Genomic DNA, 24,367 nt, shown 5'->3' on the forward strand with positions numbered 1-24,367 from the left:
AATTCCAGTATCCTAAAACCTTTTCTTTTTTAAACAATAGTGATGAAAATTGAAAATTAAATATTAAGCCCAATACTTAATAGGATTTATTCCCTTAGTTGTGTTTCACTGAGTTCATGTTCCTTGTAATTTGCATCACTGTATCTTAAGACAGATCCCAAAATTACAGAACAGAAAAAAATGATGGTACAGGAAGCCAACCCCACTCCTAACATGTGGGGAAGGGGTACACTGAGGGCAAGTCCTCAGCGGGGTTCTGAAGCAGCAAGTCTGTTCCTGGGGCCTCTTCCCCGGAGCTCGGTGCTACACAGATGTCTTGTGCAGGTGTGCTGTAATAAAGGGACCCAGCCTCTGCTTTGCGCAGCTGCCCACAAGTGATCTAACAAGCAGATATATATGCCACAAAGGCAATTTGCTGGAATAAGTGGCACTTTTGTACCCACAAAGGCAAGTCCACTGACACGCACTATACAGAATTCACAAAACAGAACATGTAAGTTCTGTTTGATCAGAAGTCTCAGTGACACATGACTATAATGAGTCACTTTTTTCCTTTTTACACAAGAAAAATATTATATATTTTTAAAAGCCTTGTTGTAACAATACCAAATGTTGTAACAATACCAACATTTGTTAACAGTACAGGCTGTTTCTATTCCTTATCCCGAGTTGTTTTATGAATTAGGAGTTTATAAGATATTCAGTAAGAAGGTACCTTTTTGCCCTGGCTGGTGTAGCTCAGTAGATTGAGCGCGGGCCTGCGAACCAGACGATCGTGGTTCGATCCCCAGTCAGGGCACATGCCTGGGTTGCAGGCCGGTTCCTTGCAGGCTAACTACCAGCAGGGGACGCACAAAAGGCAACCATACATTGATGTTTCTCTCCCTCTCCCCTTCCCTGCTAAAGATAAATAAATAAATAAAATTTAAAAAAAAAAGGTACTTTTTTAAAGCACTATATAATTTGGGGTACAATGAACTATGCTATTGAAAATCTATAATCAGGGCAGCATCAACTTACAGAAAAGTTCACGGGATGTTATAAAAACATAATTCTGTAAATAAGCACCAACATAGTGAAGTGCACCGTTTTGCTAAGGTTCCCCTCTCTCTTTTTCCCTCTTCTTCTACTTGATTTTTTATTTGTTCACCTCAAGTTAAAGTTATGCCGTCTATAGGTACAGAACAAGTGAAAATGGGGGCAGTGGTGGGGAAAGTTGCACAGTGTGGCCTTTCCCTGTAAGTTCTTCAGTCCTGAGTTGAAACACTGGAGGACAGGAAGTGAACCAATGCCAGGTATTCCTCAACAACATTTTCTACTTTATATGGTTTTTTACATAAAATATTTTTTGCTATTATGAATTCAGTGAAGAAATTCAGAATCTAATATGCCAAGATGTTGGCTTATAATTGCTCAGAAATTAAACTATATGAAGACAAATGAGACAAAAGTAGAGTTACTGTTGGCCAAGAAAATCAAAGCAGAAAACAACTTAAAGAGGATTATAGCCACCTCAAAAAATGCTACTTTAGCATAAGGATTGTTTGAGCTGAAAGCAGTTAGCACTCTAAGAGCAAGGCATAAATTTGTTTCGTAGAGGCACCTCTCTAACCCTTACCAGGAGAACCGCCCCAGTGCGAGGAGAGAACTGCTCTAGATAAAACTCCTAGCTGCACAATGAACCTACAAAACCACCTTACTTATTATACACCTCCTAGTTACCTTCCCACAGTTTATGCCCATCACAAAATCCCCAAACCTCTTTTCCTTTGTCTAACCTCCACACTCTATTGTCCTTTGTTAAAATGGTATGTAGCCCTAAATGTTAACTGCCTCCTTAGGTCACATTTCTTTGTGAACTCCCATGTGTACATACATATTATAATCTGTTTTTCTCTTGATAATCTGGTTTTTGTCAGTTTAACTGGCAAGGTTTCAGGTACTCAATCTAATAGGATAGAAAAGAAAGTTTTCCTTCTCAACACAACCCAAAAACCACCGGTCCAAAGTACTGGGAATGATACAATATCTGGAAACTATGTAACAATTTTATCATTTAGAAACCTGACACATCATAGCAATTTAACCTGATCTAATAAGTGGACTTCTGGCATATTACATATAGTACATATAGAGAACACACAACACCGGAGGGTAAACAACACCTGTAAAGCCACATGGTCGATCTAGGGAAGAGGGAATATAGTTGTCAAATTGGACACAGCAAAGGAGAGTGAAAAGCACAAGTTTCTGAAGCCAAATGACCTGAGTGTGACATCCTCACAGATGTCACCTTTTGGCCAATTGACCTAACTTCTCAAAACAAATATCTTCAGACTTCTGCCAAGATGGAGGCATAGGTGGAAACACTGTGCCTTCTCCCACAACCAAGTTTGAATACAACAAAGGTTTGGAGAACAAAGACACAGCCAAAGAACAGAAAATTGAATTATACAGAAGTCCGACAACAACTAACCATTCAACTGGGACGGTAAGAGGGACGGAGCCAGCAGTGGAGCAGGGTTGGGCAGGACAGATCCCCCGACCTAGGCACGCAAGTGGCCCGGACCCAGTCAGGGTGTGGGGCAGACTGACCGCGGTCACACATTCGTGCAGTGAGACGGACCACGCAGGCCCCAGGGGGCAAGGGCTGACAGCGGTGGCACACTCGCATGCAGTGGGACAAAACGCACAGGCCCCGGGGACGGTGACAGCTGCCGCACCTGTGGGGGCCCAGCGGGAGGCGGCAGACAGGACGCCATTGCTCCTCGTTGACCCTGCCCCCACATATAGCGTCACAACCCAGCAACTGAGTTGCCCTGCTCTGGTGAACACCTAGGGCTCCGATCCTGCTACATAACAGGCACAAACAGCCCAAAAGATGGCGCAAGAAGTACTCAAAGCCCCAGAGCCGATAACTCTAAGCAACCGAGAAATTGCCAGCCTCTCAGAAGCACAGTTCAAGACACTGTTTATCAGGATGCTCACAGAACTGGTTGATTATAGTCACAAATTAGAGGAACATATGAAGGCTAAACTAATTGAAATGAAGGGAAATGCACAGGAAACCAATAGGTATGGAAAGGAAACTGGGACTCAAATCAATGGAATGGACCAGAAGGAAGAACAAAACATCCAACCAGAAAGGAATGAAGAAATGAGAATTCAAAAACATGAGAAGAGGCTTAGGAACCTCCAGGACATCTTTAAACATTCCAACATCTGAATTATAGGGGTACCAGAAGGGGGAAAGAAACAGCCATGAGTGGAAAACGTATTTGAACAAATAATAAAGGAGAACTTCCCCAGTCTGGCAAAGGAAATGGACTTCCAGGAAATCCAGGAAGCTCAGAGAGTCCCAAAGAAGTTGGACCCAAGAAGGAACACACCAAGGCACATCATAATTATATTAGCCAAGATTAAAATGAAGGAGAGAATCCTAGAAGCAGCAAGAGATAAGGGGACAGTCACCTACAAAGGAGTTCCCATCAGACTGTCAGCTGATTTCTCAAAAGAGACCTTACAGGCAAGAAGGGGCTGGAAAGAAGTATTCCAAGTCATGAAATCCAAGGACCTACATCCAAGATTGCTTTATCCAGCAAAGCTTTCACTTAGAATGGAAGGGCAGATAAAGTGCTTCTCAGATAAAGTCAAGTTCAAGGAGTTCATCATCACCAAGCCCTTATTATATGAAATGCTAAAGGAACTTATATAAGAAAAAGAAGGTGAAAAATATGAACAGTGAAAGGACAGCAATCTCATAGTTATTAACAACCACACCTAAAACAAAAGCAAACCAAGAGGACAGCTAGATCAGGAGTGGAACCATAGAAATGAAGAACACATGGAGGGTTAGCAACAGGGGAGTGGGAGGAAAAGAAGGGGGGAGAAGGTACAGAAAATATCATAGACAGTAGGTAGAAAATAGATAGGGGGAGGGCAAGAATAGTATGGGAAATATAGAATCTAAAGAACTTGAGACACGTGGTCATAAACTAAGGGGGGGCGAATGGTGGGGGAGGGAGTGTGCAGGTGGAGGGGAATGAAGGGGGGGAGTAGAACAACTGTAAAGGTATAATCAATAAAATATGAAAAAACAAATATTTTCATTTCTAAAATCAAGATAACAGATGTATTAAATGATCAGGGGATTAAATTGACACAGATTTGCAAAGTATCTAGCAAATGCCTGACAGTAAATATTCACCAGATTTCCCATCTCCTTCCCAGACACCTCTAATTATCCAAGAAGAGACAAAAGTGGATTTTTTAAAATTACACATTAAAAGATATCTCAGATTCAAAACTAGCTCTATGGTTTTATGTTTGGGCAAATATCGATTAAATTTTGCAAATACCATATCATGCCCTAAGCTAAAAGAAAGGAAGTTGGTTCTGATATTAAGAGAACTTCTAGGTCAGGCACTGCAAGATTCTACAATTATCCTTTCTTTAGACACTGAAAGAGGCACACAGTGAATTAGAGAAATAATTTGCTTCATTCATTCAAAAACTAGTTACCAACCATATCTGGGCAACATAAGAATATAAAATGAATAGGAAAAAATTGTACCTGACATGAATCACCATAATTTGGCCAGAGAGAAAAAAAACACATGAATAACACAGTAGAAATATGAGATATGTCCAGAAGGTATCCAGCCATGTAACATGAAGAATAGAGACACTTAGAATGTTAGAATGAAGAAGATACAAGATACAAGAAACATTGTACACAGGACAATGGCACCTCAGTCCCCTTCAAAGTAGGCACCTTGGGACCTCACACAGTTCTACCAATCGCCATCATCTGTCCCATCACATTTTCCTGAATCACATTGACAGTCTGAAATCTCTTCCCTTTCAAAGATGATTTTAGTTTTGAGAAGAGCCAGAAGTCACAGAGTGACAAATCTGGGCTATATGGGGGCAGAGTCACCTGGGTGACGTGATGTTTTGCCAAAAAACTCCACATAAGTTGTGATGCATGAGTGGGTGTGTTGTCACGATGGAGCTGCCAATCACCAGTTGCTTATAGCTGTGATCTTCTGAATCATCCAAGTAGTTTCCACGGAGAAATGTTCAATATTAACACAAGATTTAACACAGATTCATTGCTCTGCTCACTCAGTCATTTTCAATGCAATGGCCACACAGAATACACATGCTCACTCAATGGCATCTACCACCCCCACACTCACTAGTACAGTGAAGTTGTCATTGTTCATGCTTGCACATTACAGTCCACTTTCCTTGGCTGCTAGGTTACATCAGTCACGCAAATCATTGTCATTTTGTTAACAATAACTGGACTTTTCCTGGGCAAACCTCTTATATATAAGTCCCACAAAGGGTGTGATCAATATGAGGTAGGCCTTTGATTATAGCTCCTCTCCTAAAGAAAGCATCTTGCAGGGGAGGTAGGGTGAGAATAGTGGTTTAACTTTTGGGGTCTGGAGGGGGATATTCCTAATTCTATCCCTTAGAAAATTTATAGAACTTTCCCACATTCCTATGTCTTAAATACCTTATTTATAAGTTTGGATAATAATAATGCCAACTTCAAAAACTTGTGAGCATTAAGTGAATTCTTATATGAGGAATGCTCAGAACACATTATATGCTAAATTAATATTTAGCAGCCATTATTACTGTTTTTTTTTTGTTTTTAGTTGTTATTGATACATGTCCACAAATAAAGCAGAAATTAAGTGAAAAGAAATAATAACTCTTTTTCATGCTCAGACCTGCTCAAAATACTCTGGCCACCAAATGCATGAGCATTTTCCTTATGCCAAGCAAAACACCCAGTTTGGACACAAACTGGGTGCTCTACAATTCAATTTATTTCTGACACTACTTGGAGATAAGCTAAAGACGCGATCCCACCTGACTGCCCCCCACTTTAGATGCCAATCACAAGTGGAGGTTGTAGTTCTCACTGATTGGCTGTAAACTGGAAGTTCTCTCAAGCCCTCCCTTGAGTCTGATACTTTGTTTATAGAATAGTTGATACACCTCAGAGAATAGTTTACTTACTAGATTACCAGTTTATTAGAAAAGCTCAGGAACAGCTGAATAAAACAGATACATAGGGCAAGTCATGGAAGAAGGGGTGCAGAACTTCCATAACATCTCTAGTCATACCACCTCTTAGCACCCCCATGTATTCACCAATCCTACCAATCCAGAAGTTATCCAAACCCTTCCAGTTAAAAGTTTTTTTTAAAAAAATATTTTATTTATTTATTTTTAGAGGGTAAGGGAAGGAGAGAAGGAGAAAAATATCCATGTACGGTTGCCTCTTGTGAGTCCCTTGCTGGGAACTGGCCTGCAACCCAGGCATGTGCCCTGACTGGGAATCGAACCGCGATCGTGTGGTTCACAGGCCCGTGCTCAATCCACTGAGCTACACCAGCTAGGGCCGGTTAAAAGGTTTTTATGGAGGCTTCATTTGCAGGCACATTTGATTAAATCATTGGCCATCTGATAACTAAGCCAACAGTCACTATCCACTTTCCAGACGGGGCTGAAAGTTCCAACCTTTTAATTACCTGGTTGGTTCCCTGGTAACTCTCACCCCATCCATCCTTAGGAGTTTCCCATGAGTCACCACATTAACATAAGCTCAGGTGTGGTTAAAAGGGGCTTCCTTTTACCTCACTCATTCATTTCACTTAGGAAATTTTAAGGGTTTTATGAGTTCTGTAATGGAACAAACACCAAATATATATTTTTATTATAAATCACAACATCCCAAGTTAAAATTCAGACACCAGAAATCATGAGCATCTCCCTGAGAAGCACTGGGTGCTGCTCAGGGTAGGTCTAGAATTCATCAAAACATAAGGATCTCAAAGTCTCTCAAGTGCACACAAACATATAGCTTATGGAACTCAGCAGGCTTTTCCTCTTCATTTGGGATTTCCTCTGATAATATTTTTAGCCTAATTCGACCTTCCATTCAATTCTCATGAGTATTCTTCTGACTGAAAATCTGGTGCTATCTATGCTGATCTGTCATAATCTTCCAGACTTCGGGTCTCTTTCTAATTTGTCATGAGAAGGAAATTTGAGGCAGAATAGTAAGAAGTCAGGAAAATTCCTTGGCAAACAGAATGGGGAAACAGAAAGCTGGTTCAAAATGGCCTCACCCAGCACCCTGATTCACCTTTCTCTTCCTCCCTTGCATGATCACTCTCTTAAGCATTAAGCTTTCAGGACAATGAAGTTTGGCTCAGCATCAAATAATTGTAGAAAAAAAAGACTCAGGTCTGTTGACCACACAGATAGAGTTTTGGTAAAATTAGAGATAACATCTAGGCCTCAGTTGTGTTTTAGCTCCAAGCCCAGAAAAGCAGCGAAACCAGATGAAGAGTCAAAAAAAATGTCTCTTTGATTCTTGCTAGGTAGAAAGATTTTCTGAATGACATATTCTTTCTTCATATATGATAATAACTGATCAGCCTAATAAGTTATGAGTATAGGGCTTGCACTGTATAAAATTGGGATTCAGATTCTGACTTGTATGGTCTATGGCACAGGTGGCAAACACAAGCCCTGAGAGCTGAATCCGGCCCTCCACCTTGTTTTATCTGGCCTGGCACCTTATTTCTACCTGGTGCCAGTGCTGAGCTACTTGCTCCTAGTTAAGGAGTAGTTACATCTATACAGCCCTAAAATTACATTTGGCCCTTTGAAGGCAACCTCGAAGCTGATGTGGCCCCCTGTGAAAATTAGTTTGACACCCCTCATCCATGGTATGTTACCTCACTTTCTAGCCTCAGTTCCTCATCTATTAAAGGAGAGAACTTTTTAACTATGGGGAGAAAAAGCCCAACAACAACCTGTAGACCTATGTTAAGATTTAAATTAGATAACAGATGTGAACTGTCTGGCCCAATGGCCAGCAACACAATTGTCCAGTAAACAGTAGCTATTATCATGATTCTTGTTATGACTAAACTGTGTCTCCCCCAAATTCACATGTTAGAGCCCTAATCCCAAAATAACTATACCTGGAGACAGTGCCTTTAACGAGGTGATTAAGGTTAAATGAGGAGTGTGATCACAGGGAAGAAAGGTCAAATAAGGACACAGGAAGAGGAAGGCCAGCTGCAAGCCAAAGAGACAGGCCTCAGAAGAAACCAAACCTGCCAACACCTTAATATTGGACTTCAAGACTTCAAAAGTGCGAGGAAATAAATTCCTGTTGTTTAAACCACCCAGTCTGTGGTATAACTCTGTTTACAGAAGGAACATCTTTAATGTATCTTTTGCATAGTTAGTCTTGTCCATTTCGTATTTCAAAGTTTTGGTAGTTTTTTGGTACCTATAGTTACTCTGCCACTAATTTTTCTTTGACACCAATGTTGCTGTCCCTGAGTTAGATCACATCGGAATTTGAATGTAGGGAAAAAAACATGTCAGTGTATTGGAGACTCAAAGCCTCTCCTTTTCCACGAGTAACAGTCCAGTATAAGGGCTCTCTTTAAATGTTTACAGATTTTATATGAACGAAAACCAGCCCCAACTGCCCAATATCTGGGCAACTGGGGGAATATTCATTTGATCTCTTGGCTTATTAAAAACTGCAGGGAAGCTCAAAAGTCCCAGAAAAGTTGGCAAGGTAACTTCACATGGAATGCATATGTTGTTATACAAATTGATTAAGTACAAATCCCTTGTAAAGAAACTTTAATATTAAAAAATTATATATCTATAACTATATAACTATATATATAGTTATATATATATATATATACATATATATATATATATATACACACACACACACCCCAAGGAGAATTCTAGTCTCAACAAATAACAAATATAAGTGCTAGACTACTATTGCCTTTGGTCTAGCATCTGAAAGAGGAAATTATACACTGAACAAGCTTGAGTTTTATATAACTTTAAACTTTTCTACAGTCTTATTAGAATACAGAGAGTCTGCTAGATCTATTCATTTTAAAATGAATAAACAATCTGAAGAAGTTCTCAGGAGAAAATGGATTGAACCAAAACCATGTAGTTCCTCTCCTGGGTAGGGGGATCCATTTTTGCCAAATTTCTTAACTTCAATTAAGTTTAGAGGTAGAGTGATCTCAGTTGGGTTTCAAATATTGTCTATTTTACCTGTAAAAAGAAATCTGTGATTCCTTCCCCCAAATGGCAAAAACATGAATTGAATATTTTGGCAAAACTCTAAATGAGAGACTCTTAAGTTAGAGATAAATCCAAGTGACTCCAGAAGTCTCAAGCAACCAATGAATCATAAACACACAAACTAATTTTTTTCTTGCTGCTTCTGTGTTGTTTTGAAAATTGTCATCTGTAAAAGAAAAAAAGCTGTTTTGTTAATGTCAAATATATCTGACTTGTTTACATCAGGAAGAACAACAAAGTTCCCATAAGCTTTGATCTTATTTCTGTCACTTAACATGATGGACAAATGTGCTTCTTTGTGTCAAAGTGCTCTGCAGCACAAGTGTGGACGCAGGGAATATCAATCTATCTTAGCAACACTTGCAAACCATGCTCTTTATACTGAGAAGAATGATATTAAACACTGGCAGTTTACTAAAAATATTACCTATCCTAAAAGAAAATCTGTCTTATGGCATACTACAGGCTTGTCCAATACACCGCCAAGTGACATGCCTCCATCCTAGCAAGAAGAGGCAAAAGAAGATAAATATGAAAAGTCCCACTGCTGAAGAATGACATTCCATCAGCTAGTATTAACAGCCCTCAAAACTCACAATTTCTCTTAGGGAAAAATTTACATGGTCTTGAAAACCTTGAAGAATTCTTTCAAAATTTTATTTTTACATAGGTATCACTGAAATTCAGACAGAGATTCATAATCCTTTCCTTGCTGACATTATCACCAATGTTTACCTTGCAAAAAATGACTTCACTGATAGAACAAAGGAAATGACTTGGCATGAATTTAATTAGAAGACTCTCGGAGAGCTACAGGCGCTTTGACAAGACCCTGGAAATGTCTTGCCCACTCTGATTGTATCTACTATCTCACGACTAAGTATGTCAACAAATGTGCCAACTAAAATAAAAATTCTAAGTGTCAAAGAGGATAGAAAGGCTACACTGTTTTCCACCCTATACTTTTACTCTGCGTGTTTCTTTTGATTTAACACAGGTCTCTTGGAGAGAGCACATATATGGGTCTTGTTTTCTTATACATTCAACCCCCATGTCTTTTGGTTGGAGCATTTAAGCTATTTACATTTAAGGTGATTATTGATAGACGTGTATTTATTGCCATTTTATTTTTAAACTATGTTTCTGTTTTTCTTTTTGAAAAAGATTTTATTTATTTTTTAGAAAGGAGGGGAAACAAGAGAGAGAGGAACATCAATGTGTGGTTGCCTCTCATGTGCCCTTATTGGGGAGCTGGCCCACAACCCAGGCATGTACCCTGACTGGGAATCAAACCCATGACCGCTTTGTTCCCAGGTTGGCACTCAATCCACTGAGCCACACCAGCCGGGGCTGATTCTCCTTTTTAAAGCAAGCCCTTTAACATTTGTTGCAGTACTAGTTTGGTTTAAACTCCTTTAGCTTTTCTTGTCTGGGAAGCTCTTTATTTCTCCTTCAATTGTAAGGGACAGCTTTGTTGGGTAAAGTAGCCTTGGCTGTAGGTCCTTGCTTTTTATCATGAATATTTCATGACAATTCCTTCTGGCCTGAAATGTTTCTGTTGAGAAATCAGATGACAGTCTAATTGGAGCTCCCTTGTAGGTAACTACCTGCTTTCTCTCTCTCAGTTTTTAGAATTCTCTCCTTGTCTTTAAGCTTTGCCATTTTAATTATAATGTGTCTTGGTATAGCCCTCTTTGGGTCCATCTTGTTTAGGACTCTCTGTGCTCCCCGGACTTGTGTGTCGTTTTCTTCCACCAGACTAGGGACCTTTTCAGTCATTGTTTTCTTCAAATAGGCACTCAAACTCTTGCTCACTCTTTTCTACCAGGTATTCCCATGATGTGGGTATTATTATACTTCATGTTGTCCCCAAAATGTCTTAAGCTCTCCTCACTTTTCACATTCTTTTTATTTTTCAAAAGTATATTTTATTGATTATACTACTACAGTAGTCCAAATTTTTTTCTCCCGTTTATTGCCCACCTGCATTCTGCATCCCCCCCCTTCAACATTCTCTCCCCACTTAATCCATGTTCATGGGTGGTACATATAAGTTCTTTGGCATCTCTGTTTCCTATACTATCCTTAACGTGTCCACATCTATTTTGTGCCTACCAATTATGCTTCTTACTCCCTATACCTCCCCCCCAATTCTCCTTCTCCCCATCCGCACTGATAACCCACCATGCGATCTACAGTTCTCTGATTCTGTTCCTGTTCTAGTTGTTTGCTTACTTTTTATTTGTGATTCTTAGGTTCAGCTGTTTTTTTTCTTTTTTCCCCAATTTTTTTATTTAATTATTTTTCAAGTACAGTTTTCTGTCTATTACTCCCATCCCATCCCACCCCCATGCGCCCCCCTCCCTCCCATTTCCACCCTTCTCAGTTGTTGTCCATGTATCCTTTATATATGTTCCTCTAAATCCCTCCCCTATTTCCCCTGAAATTCCCTCCCCTCTCCCCCCTGGTCACTGTCAGCCTGTTCTCTATTTCAGTGCCTTTGGTTATATTTTGCTTGCTTGTTTGTTTTGTTGTTTAGCTTCCTGATAAAGGTGAGATCATATGGTATTTGTCCTTCAACACCTCGCTTATTTCACTCAGCATAATGCTTTCCAGTTCCATCCATGATGTTGCAAAAGGTAGGAGCTCCTTCTTTCTTTAGGCAGCATAAAATTCCATTGTGTATATGTACCATAGTTTTTTGATCCATTCATTTACTGACGGGCACCTAGGTTGCTTCCAACTCTTGGCTATTGTAAATTGTGCTACTATGAACATTGGGGTGCATAGGTTCTTTGGGATTGGTATTTTAGGGTTCTTAGGATATAATCCTAGCAGTGGAATTACTGGGTCAAAAGGCAAGTCCAATTTTAGTTTTCTGAGAAAATTCCATACTGTTTTCCATAATGGTTGTACCAGTCTGCAATCCCACCAACAGTGGACCAGAGTCCCCTTTTCCACGCACCCTCCCCAACATTTGTTGTTTATTGCTTTGTTTATGATAGCCATTCTCATCAGTGTAAAGTGGTATCTCATTGTGGTTGTAATTTGTATCTCTCTGATAGCAAGCGATATTGAGCATCTCTTCATGTGTCTCTGGGTCCTCTGTAGGTCCTCCTTAGAGAAGTGTCTGTTCAACTCCTTTCCCCATTTTTTAATTGGGTTGCTTGTCTTCTTAGAGTGGAGTCGTGTGAGTTCTTTGTATATTTTGGAGATTAAACCTTTGTCTGAGGTATCATTGGCAAATATGTTTTCCCATACAATTGGTTGTCTTTTTACTTTAACGCTGTTTTCTTTAGCTGCGCAGAAGCTTTTTATTTTGATGAGATCCCATTTGTTTATTCTTTCCTTTATATTCCTTGCTCTAGGGGACATATCAGTAAAAATGTTGCTGTGTGAAATATCTGAGATTTTCCTGCCAATGTTCTCCTCTAGGACTTTAATGGTATCACGGCTTATATTGAAGTCTTTTATCCACCTTGAATTTATTTTAGTGCATGGTGTAAGTTGGTGCTCAAGTTTCATTTTTTTGCATGTAGCTGTCCAGTTCTCCCAACATCATTTGTTGAAGAGGCTATCTTTACTCCATTTTATGTTACTGCCCCCTTTGTCAAATACTAATTGACTGTAGAGAGTTGGGTTTATTTCTGGGTTCTCTGTTCCATTGGTCTATGTGCCTGTTTTTATGCCAGTACCAGGCTGTTTTGATTACAGTGGTCTTGAAATGCAGTTTGATATCAGGTATTGTGATCCCTCCTACTTTGTTCTTCTTTCTTAACATTGCAGCTGCTATTCGGGGTCTTTTATGATTCCATGTAAATTTTTGAAGTGTTTGTTCTATGTCTGTGAAATATGCCATTGGTACTTTAATAGGTATTGCATTGAATCTATAAATTGCTTTGGGTAGTATGGACATTTTGATGATGTTAATTCTTCCAATCCATGAACACGGTATATGTTTCCATTTGTTTGTGTCTTCCTTGATTTCTGTCTTCAGTGTTGTGTAGTTTTCTGCATACAGGTCTTTTACCTCCTTGGTTAGATTTATTCCCAGATATTTTATTTTTCTTTTTGCTATATCGAATGGGATTTTTTTCTTGATTTCTGCTTCTGCTGATTCATTGTTAGTATGCAAAAATGCTTTTGATTTCTAGATATTGACATTGTATCCCGCTGTTTTGCCAAAAACATTTATAAGTTCGAGCAGTTTTTTGGTAGAGTCTATAGGATTTTCCATGTGCACTATTATGTCATCTGCAAACAATGACAGTTTTGTTTCCTCCTTTCCAATTTGAATGCTTTTTATTTCCTTTTCTTGCCTAGTCACTGAGGCTAAAACTTCCAATACTATATTGAATAGAAGTGTTGAAAGTGGGCAACCGTGTCTTGTTCCTGATCTTAGTGGAAAAGATTTTAGTTTTTGCCCATTGAGTGTGATGTTGGCTGTAGGTCTTTCATATATGGCCTTGATTATGTTGAGGAATGCTCCCTCTATTCCCATTTTTCTGAGTACCTTTATCATAAATGGGTGTTGTACCTTATCAAAAGCTTTTTCCACAACTACTGATATGACCATGTGGTTTTTGTCTTTGCTTTTGTTTATGTGGTGTATTACATTTACTGATTTGTGGATATTGAACCATCCTTGCATCCCTGGGATGAATCTCACTTGGTCGTGGTGTATGATCTTTTTGATGTATTGTTGGGTGTGATTTGCCAATATTTTGTTGAGGATTTTATCATCTATGTTTATCAGCGATATTGGCCTAAAGTTTTCTTTCTTTGTTGTGTCTCTATCTGGTTTTGGAATTAGGATGATGCTGGTTTCATAAAAAGAATTTGGGAGTTTCCCATCATTTTGGATTTTTTTGAATAGTCTGTGAAGAATAGCAGTTAGCTCTTCCTTAAAAGCTTTATAGAATTCTCCTGTGAAACTATCTGGTCCAGGGCTTTTATGTGATGGGAGTTTTTTGATTACTGCTTCAATTTCATTTGCTGTTATTGGTCTGTTCAGGCTCTCTAGTTCTTTTTCATTGAGTTTTGGAAGATTATATTTTTCTAGAAATTTGTCCGTTTCACCTAGGTTTTCAAACTTACTGGCATACAGTTCTTCATACCAATTCCTTACAATCCCTTCTATTTCTGTATCAGTTGTAATCTCTCCTGTTTCATTTCTGATTGTGTTTATTTGGGTCTTCTCTCTTCTTTTCTTGATGAGCCTACTTAAAGGCTTGTCTATTTTATTTATCTTTTCAAAAAACCAACTCTTGCATTCATCGATCCTTAGAATTGTGCTTTTAGTCTCTATGTCGTTTAATTCTGCTCTGATCTTGGTTATTTCCTTCCTTGTACTTGCTCTGGGCTGTCTTTGTTGTTGTTCTTCAAGTTCTTACAGGTGTCAGGTTAGGTTGTTTTTTTGAAATGTTTCTATTTTCTTTAGGTAAGCCTGTATTGCTATGAACTTCCCTCTCAGGACTGCCTTGGCCATGTCCCATAAGTTTTGGGTTGTTGTGAGTTCATTTTCATTTGTTTCCAGAAACTTTTTGATATCTTCCCTAATTTCAATCTTGACCCATTCATTGTTTAATAGCGTACCATTCAGTCTCCATGCTTTTTTGTGTTTTGGGTTTTTTCCTGTGGGGTTGGTTTCTAATTTCTGTCCCTTGTGGTCAGAGAAAATGCTTGGTATGATTTCAATTTTCTTGAATTTGTTGAGGCTCGTTTTGTGTCCTATCATGTGGCCTATTTTTAAAAATGTTCCATGTGCATTTGAAAAGAATGTGTACCTAGCTTCTTTTCGATGAAGGGTTCTATATATATATCAGTCAAGCCCATTTCGTCTAGGGTGTTGTTTAGTGAGGCTATATCTTTTTCGATATTTTGTTTGGAAGACCTGTCCATTTTTGACAGTGGGGTGTTAAAATCCCCTACTATAATTGTGTTGCTGTCAATATCTTTCTTGAAGTCTTCTAGGATTTTTCTTATATATTTGGGTGCTCCTATGTTGGGTGCATATATATTTACGATGTTAATGTCTTCTTGGATTCTTCCCTTGAGTATTATGAAGTGACTTTCTGGGTCTCTCTTTATGGCCCTTTTTTTGAAGTCTATTTTGTCTGATATTAGAATTGCTACCTGGCTTTTTTGTCTTGACCATTTGCTTGGAAAATTTGTTTCCAGCCTTTCACTTTTATTCTGTGATGGTCTTTTGTCCTGAGGTGGGTCTCCTGTAGGCAGCATATGTGTGGGTCATGCTTTCTTATCCATTCAGGTATTCTGTGTCTTTTAATCGGCGCATTTAATCCATTTACATTTAAGGTTATTATTGAAAGGTACTTGTTCATTGCCATTTATGTACCTGTGTTCCTCTCTGTCTCTCTCTTTTCCTTCCTTTCCTTAAAGCAGTCCTTTCAGTATTTCTTGTAGGGCTGGTTTGGTGGAGGCATATAATTTTGGACTTCTTTTTTTTTTTTCGAAGCTCTTTATTTGGCCTTCTATCTTGATTGAGAGCCTTGCTGGGTAAAGTAGCCTTGGTTGTAGGACTCTGGTTCTCATTACTTGAAATATTTCTTGCCATTCTCTTCTTGCTTGGAGTGTTTCCATTGAGAAGTCAGTAACTAACCTTATTGAGACTCCCTTGTATGTTACTTCCTTTTTCTCCCTTGTTGCCTTTAAGATTCTCTCTTTGTCTTGGAATTTTGCCATTTTAATGATGATGTGTCTTGAAGTGGGCCTCTTTGGGCCTCTCATTCCTCTTGAATGGGACTCTCTGTGATTCCTGGATTTGTGTAACTTTTTCTCTCATCAAATTAGGAAAATTTTCCATCAGTACTCTTTCAAGTAGGTTTTCTATCCCTTGCTCTTCTTCTCCTTCTGGTATTCCTATTATTCAGATATTATTACGTTTCATATTAACTTGCATTTCTCTTAGTCCATCTTCATTCTTTTTGAGCCTCTTTTCCCTTTCTTGCTCTTTCTGGAAGATTCTTTCTACTGTGTCCTCCAACTCGCTGATCCGATCTTCTGCCTCATCAATCCTGCTTTTCATTCCTTCTACTGTGTTCTTCAGTTCAGAAATTGTATTTTTCATTTCCTCTTGTCCTTTGCTGATAGTTTCTATTTCCTTTTTCATGTTGATATAGTTTTCGGAGAGCTCATTGTAGCTCCCCTCTAGTTTCTGGTAGCTCCCCTCTAGTTTCTGGAAGCTCATTGTGAGCTCTTTGAATTTCCTGATAACTAGTGCTTTGAATTCAATATCTGATAGCTGACTTGCCTCTCTTTCATCTGACATTATTTCTGAGACTTCCACGTTTTCTTTCATTTGGGCATTGTTTCTTTGTCTTCCCATTGCTTATGAGACTCTTCTTGTTAGCTTCAGCTTCTTATATTGATCTGTTCTGACTCCCTAGGTTTATGGTGTGAACTTTTGTCGTAGAATATCTGTGAAATTCAGTGGTGCAGTCTCCTGCAGGTATCTTGATGTTCTCCGCTTCCACCTACTCCTTTCTTTGTGTGTGTGTGATCAGAGGTGCTGGGCTCCCGATGAGTCCTCTGTGGCAGATGCCTGCACACTGGCCGTAGACAGAAGCCTCTGGGCCCTGGAAGCTGCAGCAGCAGCAGCTCCGAGGTCTTTACACGCTGGCCAATGGCTGCTGGTCCTGCCACTGCCTCTTTTGTCTTTACTCACAGGTTCTGGGGTCCCGATGAGTCCTCTGTGGCAGACACCCCTGTCACTGGGTGCAGGCCAGGTTCAGTTGTTGATAGTTGTGAGTTTGTTGTCATTTTACTGTTTATAGTTTTTGATCATCTTCTGTTTCTTAGATAAGTCCCTTTAACATTTCATATAATAAGGGCTTGGTGATGATGAACTTCTTGAACTTGACCTTATCTGGGAAGCACTTTATCTGCCCTTCCATTCTAACTGATAGCTTTGCTAGATAGAGTAATCTTGGATGTAGGCCCTTGCCTTTCATAACTTCAAATACTTCTTTCCAGTCCCTTCTTGCCTGCAAGGTTTCTTTTAAGAGATCAGCCAATAGTCTTATGGGAACTCCTTTGTAGGCAACTGTCTCCTTTTCTGTTGCTGCTTTTAAGATTCTCTCTTTATCTTTCATCTTGGGTAACTTAATTATGATGTGCCTTGGTGTGTTCCTCCTTGGGTCTAATTCTTTGGGACTCTCTGGGCTTCCTGGACTTCCTGGAAGTCTATTTCCTTCACCAGATTGGGGAAGTTTTCCTTCATTATTTGTTCAACTAAGTTTTTAATTCCTTACTCTTGTTCTTCTCCTTCTGACACCCCTATGACTCGGATGTTAGAGTGCTTAAAGTTGTCCCATAGATTCCTAAGCCTCTCCTCACTTTCTTCAATTCTTGTTTCTTCATTATGTGTCAGTTGTTGGATGTTTATTTCTTCCTTTGTCCCAAATTGTTGCTTTGAATCCCAGTTGCTTTCCCTTCACTGCTGATTCCCTGTATATATTTTTTTCACTTTGAGTAACCTTCATTTTGCAACCAAGTTCAAGCATTTCTGTGAGCATCCTGATTACCAGTGTTTTGAACTATGTATCAGATAGGTTGTCTATCTCCCTGTTGCTTAGATTTTTTCTGGAATTTTGACCTGTTCTTTCGTGTGAGCCATATTTCTTTGTCTTGGCACACCTGTTATGTTGTGAGGTGGCAGAGCCTTAGGTATTCAGCAGGGTGGGGCAACCCTTTTGCCAGCATTGTGAAACTGTCTGTGGGGGAGGGGCCAGCGAGGGAACAATGCTGCTGGCTTGCTCAGTTCTAGCCCCACTGTCCAGTGAACTCTCCTGCGAGACTTCAAATTTCTCCCACCATCACAACCCCCATAGGATTTTACAGCTTGTTTTGAGTCTTTAGTTATTGTTCAGCCAGCCCTGCCTTGCCTTGCATCTTATGTTTGGCTGTCTGTCTCCCATCTCTTCCCCTCCTACCAGTCTGGGTGAATGTTTCTTGAACTCCTTGGTTGACGGTTCCATGTAGTTTGATTTTTCCTACATTTTTGGTTGTTTGTTGTTTTTAAATTGGTTGTTATCCTTCTTTTGGTTGTGCAAGGAAGCAAAGTGTTTCTATCTATGGCTCCATCTTGGCCAGAACTCAAAATTATTTTTTCTTTCTGCTGCTGTACTTGGATGTTTTTTTCTACTTTGTCTTCCAAATTGCTGATTTGATCCTCTGCTTCATCCAACCTACTCATTATTCCTTTCAATGAATAATAACTGTGGGGTTTTTTTTACAATGTTATATTCTTTATTCTGACTGGTCCTTTTTATTGTTTCTATGTCTTTTTTCATACTGTGAATATCCTTATAATCATTACTCTGAACTCTATATCTGATAAACTGCTTGCCTCCCTTTCATTTAATTCTTCCTCTGGAGGATTCTCTTGTTTCATTTGGGGCTTATTTCTTTGTCTTCCCATATTGGCTGCTTTTTTGTATTTGTTTCTGTATATTAAGTAGACCTTCGAAGACTCTGGTTCAGTCCTCTGTCTGACACTGTATGTGACTGGCCCTGGGCAACCTGTTTGGAGCTATAAGTGATCCACAGCTTGTGTATCCCTCAGTTGGGCTTGTTTGCATGCAAAAAGAACCAGGCTGCCCAGGAAGGCTAGTTTTTACCAGCACCATGCCCAGAAAAGGGTTAGTTAAAGTCTCAGGGCTCCCAGAGATCTGCCTTAGTGGTTGAACTTAATCACTGAGATAACCTCCAGCTGTATCATTAGCAGCCTGGCTAAAGCTCCACAAGGGTAGGACAGAGTAATTCCTGTGAGTAGGGCTAGTGCTTCACCTCAGACTGATGCCCCTTGGAAGGGAATGCTCTGCCTGAGAAAGATAAGATGAATTCTGCAGTATGGAGAATGACTCATCCCAGGGAAAAGAAAAAAAAAAGCGCTGCTGTAGCAATACTTATATTTGACAAAATAGACTTTATAACCAAGACTATAGAAAAGGATAGAGAAGAACACCACACAATGATAAAGGGAACAATCCAACAAGAGGATATAATCCTCCGAAACATTTATGAACCCAGTACAAGAGCACTTAATATGTAAAGCAAATCTAGATGGACATAAAAAAAGATCAACAGAAATAAATTCATAGTAGAGAATTTTAACAACCCTTTGACTTCAATGGATAGATCTTCCAGACAGAAAATTAACAAGAAGATAGCAGCCTTAAATGACATACTAGGCCAAATGGATTTAATTGTTATCTTCAGAGCATTTCACTCCAAAACAGCAGAATATACATACTTTTCAAGTGCACATGGAATGTTTTCTAGGTCAGACCACATGTTAGGACACAAAACAAGTCTCAATAAATTTAAGAAATGAAATCATAACAAGCATTTTCTCTAACCACACTGCTATGAAACTAGAAATCTATCACAAGAACAATGGAAAATAGGTGAAGATATGGAAGCTAGATAACATGTTATCAAACAGTGAATGGGTTAACAATGAGATCAAAGAAGAAATCAAAAGATGTCTTGAAACAAATGTAAATGAGAACAAATAACCCACAATCTGTGGGACACTGGGAAAATCACCTTAAGAGGGAAATTTATAGCTTTACGTGAGTATCTCGAAAGGCTACACTGCTTTATCATTCTACTATGTTAATTTCTTATTCATGCCAAAGAATGAAATAAACTTCTCAGATATGAACTTTAAAGCCAAACTCAGGTTAGTTTTTCATTTCCTTTGCACACTTTTTCATATTTTTATTTTCATAGATTTTAACACACCAAAATGAGAAGAATGTGATTATTTTTTGCAAAGGTGGTTTTTATCTTATATGAGAAGGAAATCAGTTTCCATTGCAATAAAACAGATTGTATATCCTGATGATATAATTGCTATGCTTATCAACTACTGTCTGGTTTTTCCCAAGAATGCCCTACTTTTCTGCTATTTTTTGTCTCTGTGTTAATTAGGGGAGAAATGACTATGGATTTCAGAAATAAGCGATCCTCCCCAAATCCTGAGAAAGAGAGAGCATTCTGTTTCCGCCTTCCTGTGAGATCTCATATATTCGGATTTTCATATCATCTGAGAACTCACTCCTAGAACCCAAGTTTCCAACCACTGTAGTTTCCAGAACACAGTATGCAGTTTCATGGCCCCAGGCTGTCTTCATTAGTATTGTATCCTTCTAGAATATTCTCCCCATTTTCCTTTCCTTGGCTGACTCATAGTCATTCTGTAAGTCACAGGTGAGGTACCATTATGTCAGGGGCTGTCCCTAAACTCCCAGGTTCAGTGACCTCCACTTACTGATTCTCATGGCACCCTGGCTATATCTGTTTGTTTTAACACATACCATATTACATTAAAAAACTGGCTTAAGTATCTATAGTTCCTTTACCAGATAAAGAGAAAACAGAAAAAAATAGCAGTTTTGCAGTGGATAAACCTGACAAACACCACTATAACCAAGTAAGCAAAGTAATGCCACCAGTAATGGAACAAATAGAAATATGTGCCTTCTGAGATGATATACAACAAAGGACACAACAACACTTTTGTGGTAGTCCTACCAAAAATATACAGCTTAATTTGATTATGAGGAGACACCAGACAGGCCTAAGTTGAAGGATATTTGACAAAATAAATGATCTTTCTTAAAAATGTAAAGGTGTAAACAACAAAGACAACCGAGGAATTGTTCTAGACTAAAGGAGACTAAAAAAACTAAATGTAATGTGTGATTCTGAATTAGATCCTGGACCAGAAAAATATTTTTTTCTTTTGCTATAAAAGATATTAGTAGGAAAACTAGTAACATTTGAAAGGTTTGTAGATTAGACAATAGTACTGTGTCAATGTTACTTTCCTGCACTGTGGTTATAAAAAGGAATGTTGTTGTTTTTTCTTCAGCAAATACACAATTAAGCACTGGTAGCAACTTTCTGCAATGTTTCATAGAAAAATAATTAGAGAGAATAAAGAAGAGAGAGAGAACAAACAATAAAGCAACCACAATGAAATATTAACATTTGGAGAACTGGTGAAATTATATGGACATTCCTTGTACTATTTTTGCAACTTTTCTATGTCTTAATTTATATCAAGGTAAGTTTTAAAATTTTAATTAAGACCCCTAAAGAAAAACTTCTTTTTAGAAGAGAATAATACAGTATGGGATTAGAAATGTGCACACTATATTCAGGGTAGATGAAAAAATCTGCAGTAATTACTTTTAAAGTGAAATCAGCGGTTACACAGAGTGCTAACTGGAAGTTTGCACAATTCCAGGTTATTGACACTATCTCCCAAATTAACCCAACAAACTGGTCAGTAGAGCAGTAAGAGGTATTTTCTTCATTGTGTACTCATAAATGAGGAGAAAGAACACTGCATATAATGCTGTGCTATCTCACCTGATTTACAAATAAATATTTTTCACGCAGGCTTTACAAACTAAAAGACCCATCTCCACCTTAAAGGCAATCGTCCTACAAAAACCCTGCACAAAAATATAAGTGACGATACATTGTACTAGTTTTATAATTTGTAGTCTATTGATGCTCAGTGCCAGCAGTGGTGTTATCTCAACGGGTCTGGCCATTTACAGAGAGATGGTGTTCTCTATGACAAGATTAAATTACCTGTACTAGCTATAGGACTATGAAGGAAAGAAGACTTGTTCCCATCCATCATCAGGAAGTTGACTGCAATATCTGGGGAACATGTGCATGCAGAGATAAGTCATGGGACCAGGCATAATGTGAAGACAAGTGAGGCAATGTGAGAACTGCAAGAATCACAAGGGAGCTCTCTATAAAGGCCTCCATGTTGGGGAAGGAATTGATTTATTGGTCCAAGCACAGAAGAAACTTATAGAAAAATTCATAGGAAACAATTTCTAACAGAGCTCTCCACCAATAGAATAGGTGGCCTTGTGGAGTAGTGAGCTTCTTACTTGACCATATTCAAGAATATCCAAGATATACTCTTTAAGGGCTACAAAGATGTAAGTTTCTTACATCATCTAGGCTTGATCTAGAAACAAGAAAGTTTAGATTTTTCAACAGCAGCATTACTGGCCTCTACCCACTAGATATCACAGCACTCTCCCCTCCCAGTTTTGGCAGACAAAAGTGTCTCCAGACATTGATAAATGTCCCCTAGGCAGCAAAACTGCCTGTAGCTGAAGCAATCCTAGCAGCAAATTTCTCTGAGTATGTGTTGAGAAGAAATACTATATAGCGTTTTAGAGGAAGGGCCTAAGGTGGTCAGAAGAAGACTTATGGAGAAGGTAAGATTTGAGCTAAGCCTTGGAGTAAAACAGTTCTGAAGAAGGACAGGACTGTTTTAGAGGAAACAGTAAGCTTTCTTTGGATAGGGATGATATGAGTCAAGGTGTGGAGGAGGTAGAAAGGGACAAGGCTATATAATGGGATCATTAGGGAGCAGTTGGCAAAGCAGAAGGGTTCAACAGTACACAAGGCTAGAAGTATTTGTAAAGTTGTAATGTGTTGAAGGAACTTCCAATCTAAAGCAAAGATTGCTTAGGTTGACATCTTGACATATACATGTCATAGGAAAGCTAATGTTGAATGCAGTCCTGGAAGAGACAATGTTCTGGGAGAATGGTGGGGTGCTGGAGATTACACAACATATCATAGTACCTACTTCTTCATTTTCAGAAATACTAGAAGTTTGCTTTCTTGCCTACCATTATTTGCTCTATCTGAATTACACACATCTGACCCTCATTTTAAAGTATACTTTACAGAGAGGCTAAAAGCAAGCAAGTGGGGAGTTGGGTGGGGTGGGGAAGGAATAGCACTTACCAGGCACTGAACTGAAATGCATCATATTTCCTGAAAAATGGCAGAGTGTTAATATTCTTCAATAGTCAAAACAGCATGCACATGCCAAGAAGGCTGGAATTTGCAAGTGTGTGGATGACCAACACTTCAATCTTTATTTTGCTTGGTTATATACATCCAAATCTGGACCACAAGAGGGTTTTCTAAAGTCATGTTGGGAATGTGAGAGAACTGGGATTGTAGTATGGTGGCGAGCAGAGTCTGATCAGATTAGTACTAGCCTTAAGAACCGAGCTACCTTCAAAGGGTTGATTCTCCTCTTGGTGTGGGGCTCAGATGTACTTAGAAAAGGAACACTTCTAGTGCACCGCTTCTGATCAGGAACTGGCTGGAGGTGTAGCAGGGTAGGCAACGTCCATCCAAGATGCTTCTGGAAATATGAGAATGCCAGGGGATTCCCCACCAGTGGTGAGAAGCTGGCCCTAGGGCTCCTTCATTCGTGCACTCATCTGTGTGAAACAGCAAACACCTTTCTGCTGATTCCATTGTCTTGCTGTTTAGAAAAATGACAGGTCTATTTGAGCAGTTACTGAGGAACAGGAAACTGCTGGCTTTCTGTAAGAAATATGCTGAATTACCTCCACAAGCAAATGAACCTTTTCTAACTAATTCTCCTGCACTCCAAAAAAACTTAGGAAATGGGACCTCCCATCAACCTCTGCCGGTTTTTTATGGGGTATAATTCCCATCACTCTCTAGAGAATTATCTAATGTTGCTACTTTGTCTTTCAGGAAGGATGAAAAGCCACTTGATTTGCCTTTTAAAATTTAGGCTCACATTCACTAAAATATTTTTATTTTTAAAAATGGAGAAAAGGAGACCAAAATATTTACATTTAGAGGAGACTTAAAATAAAAGTGTTACACATATAAATGAGTTTGCACAAACTAAGAGCTTTCAATTTGGGCTTTCCTGCTGAGCCAGCCACAAAACAGTAGCACCTTCTGCCAAGCATCTCACATTAAATGGAGGAGCTTTCTCGGGGGCTAAGAAAAAGTTATTAAGAATGTGAGCTTTGGCTATTATTTCACAATTGAGTTACCCTCTATTCCAAGGGCAACATTTTGCAGCTATTTGTAGTGAGTCAGTGCTTTCTTTTCATTCTTTTTTTAAATTTTTTTCTTCTATCTGGGTAAATTACCCTTTACATTTTTGCCTGTGACTAGAGGCATAAGAACAAAGTTTGAGTGTGCTTCTTACTGTTGTAAATAACTGTGTGCCTTTTAAAGGGCAAAAACAGAAACAGCAATCATGTGATGTTAATTCATTTGAATTAAAGTTACAAAATGATCGACAGATAAGACACACACAAGAAGCAGCAATGACACTTAGAGGTGA

General features: G+C 38.9%; 1 protein-coding gene and 1 long non-coding RNA gene across 3 annotated transcripts in view; both read right to left on the reverse strand.

Annotated features, from left to right (window-relative positions):
* PCCA (propionyl-CoA carboxylase subunit alpha) overlaps positions 1-24,367 on the reverse strand; it is a 468,144-nt gene that overhangs the window by 23,868 nt on the left and 419,909 nt on the right. The gene's annotated exons all lie outside the window — the stretch shown is intronic.
* LOC119000700 (uncharacterized) lies at positions 586-1,027 on the reverse strand. Its single transcript, XR_005069380.1, has 2 exons — positions 943-1,027; positions 586-715 (listed from the first exon to the last, which is right to left on the reverse strand). It is a non-coding gene; the product is annotated as an uncharacterized LOC119000700 (long non-coding RNA).

The sequence above is a fragment of the Sturnira hondurensis genome, unplaced genomic scaffold (assembly GCF_014824575.4).
Source record: "Sturnira hondurensis isolate 20B ecotype Veracruz unplaced genomic scaffold, ASM1482457v3 Scaffold0016184, whole genome shotgun sequence".
NCBI lineage: Eukaryota > Metazoa > Chordata > Mammalia > Chiroptera > Phyllostomidae > Sturnira > Sturnira hondurensis.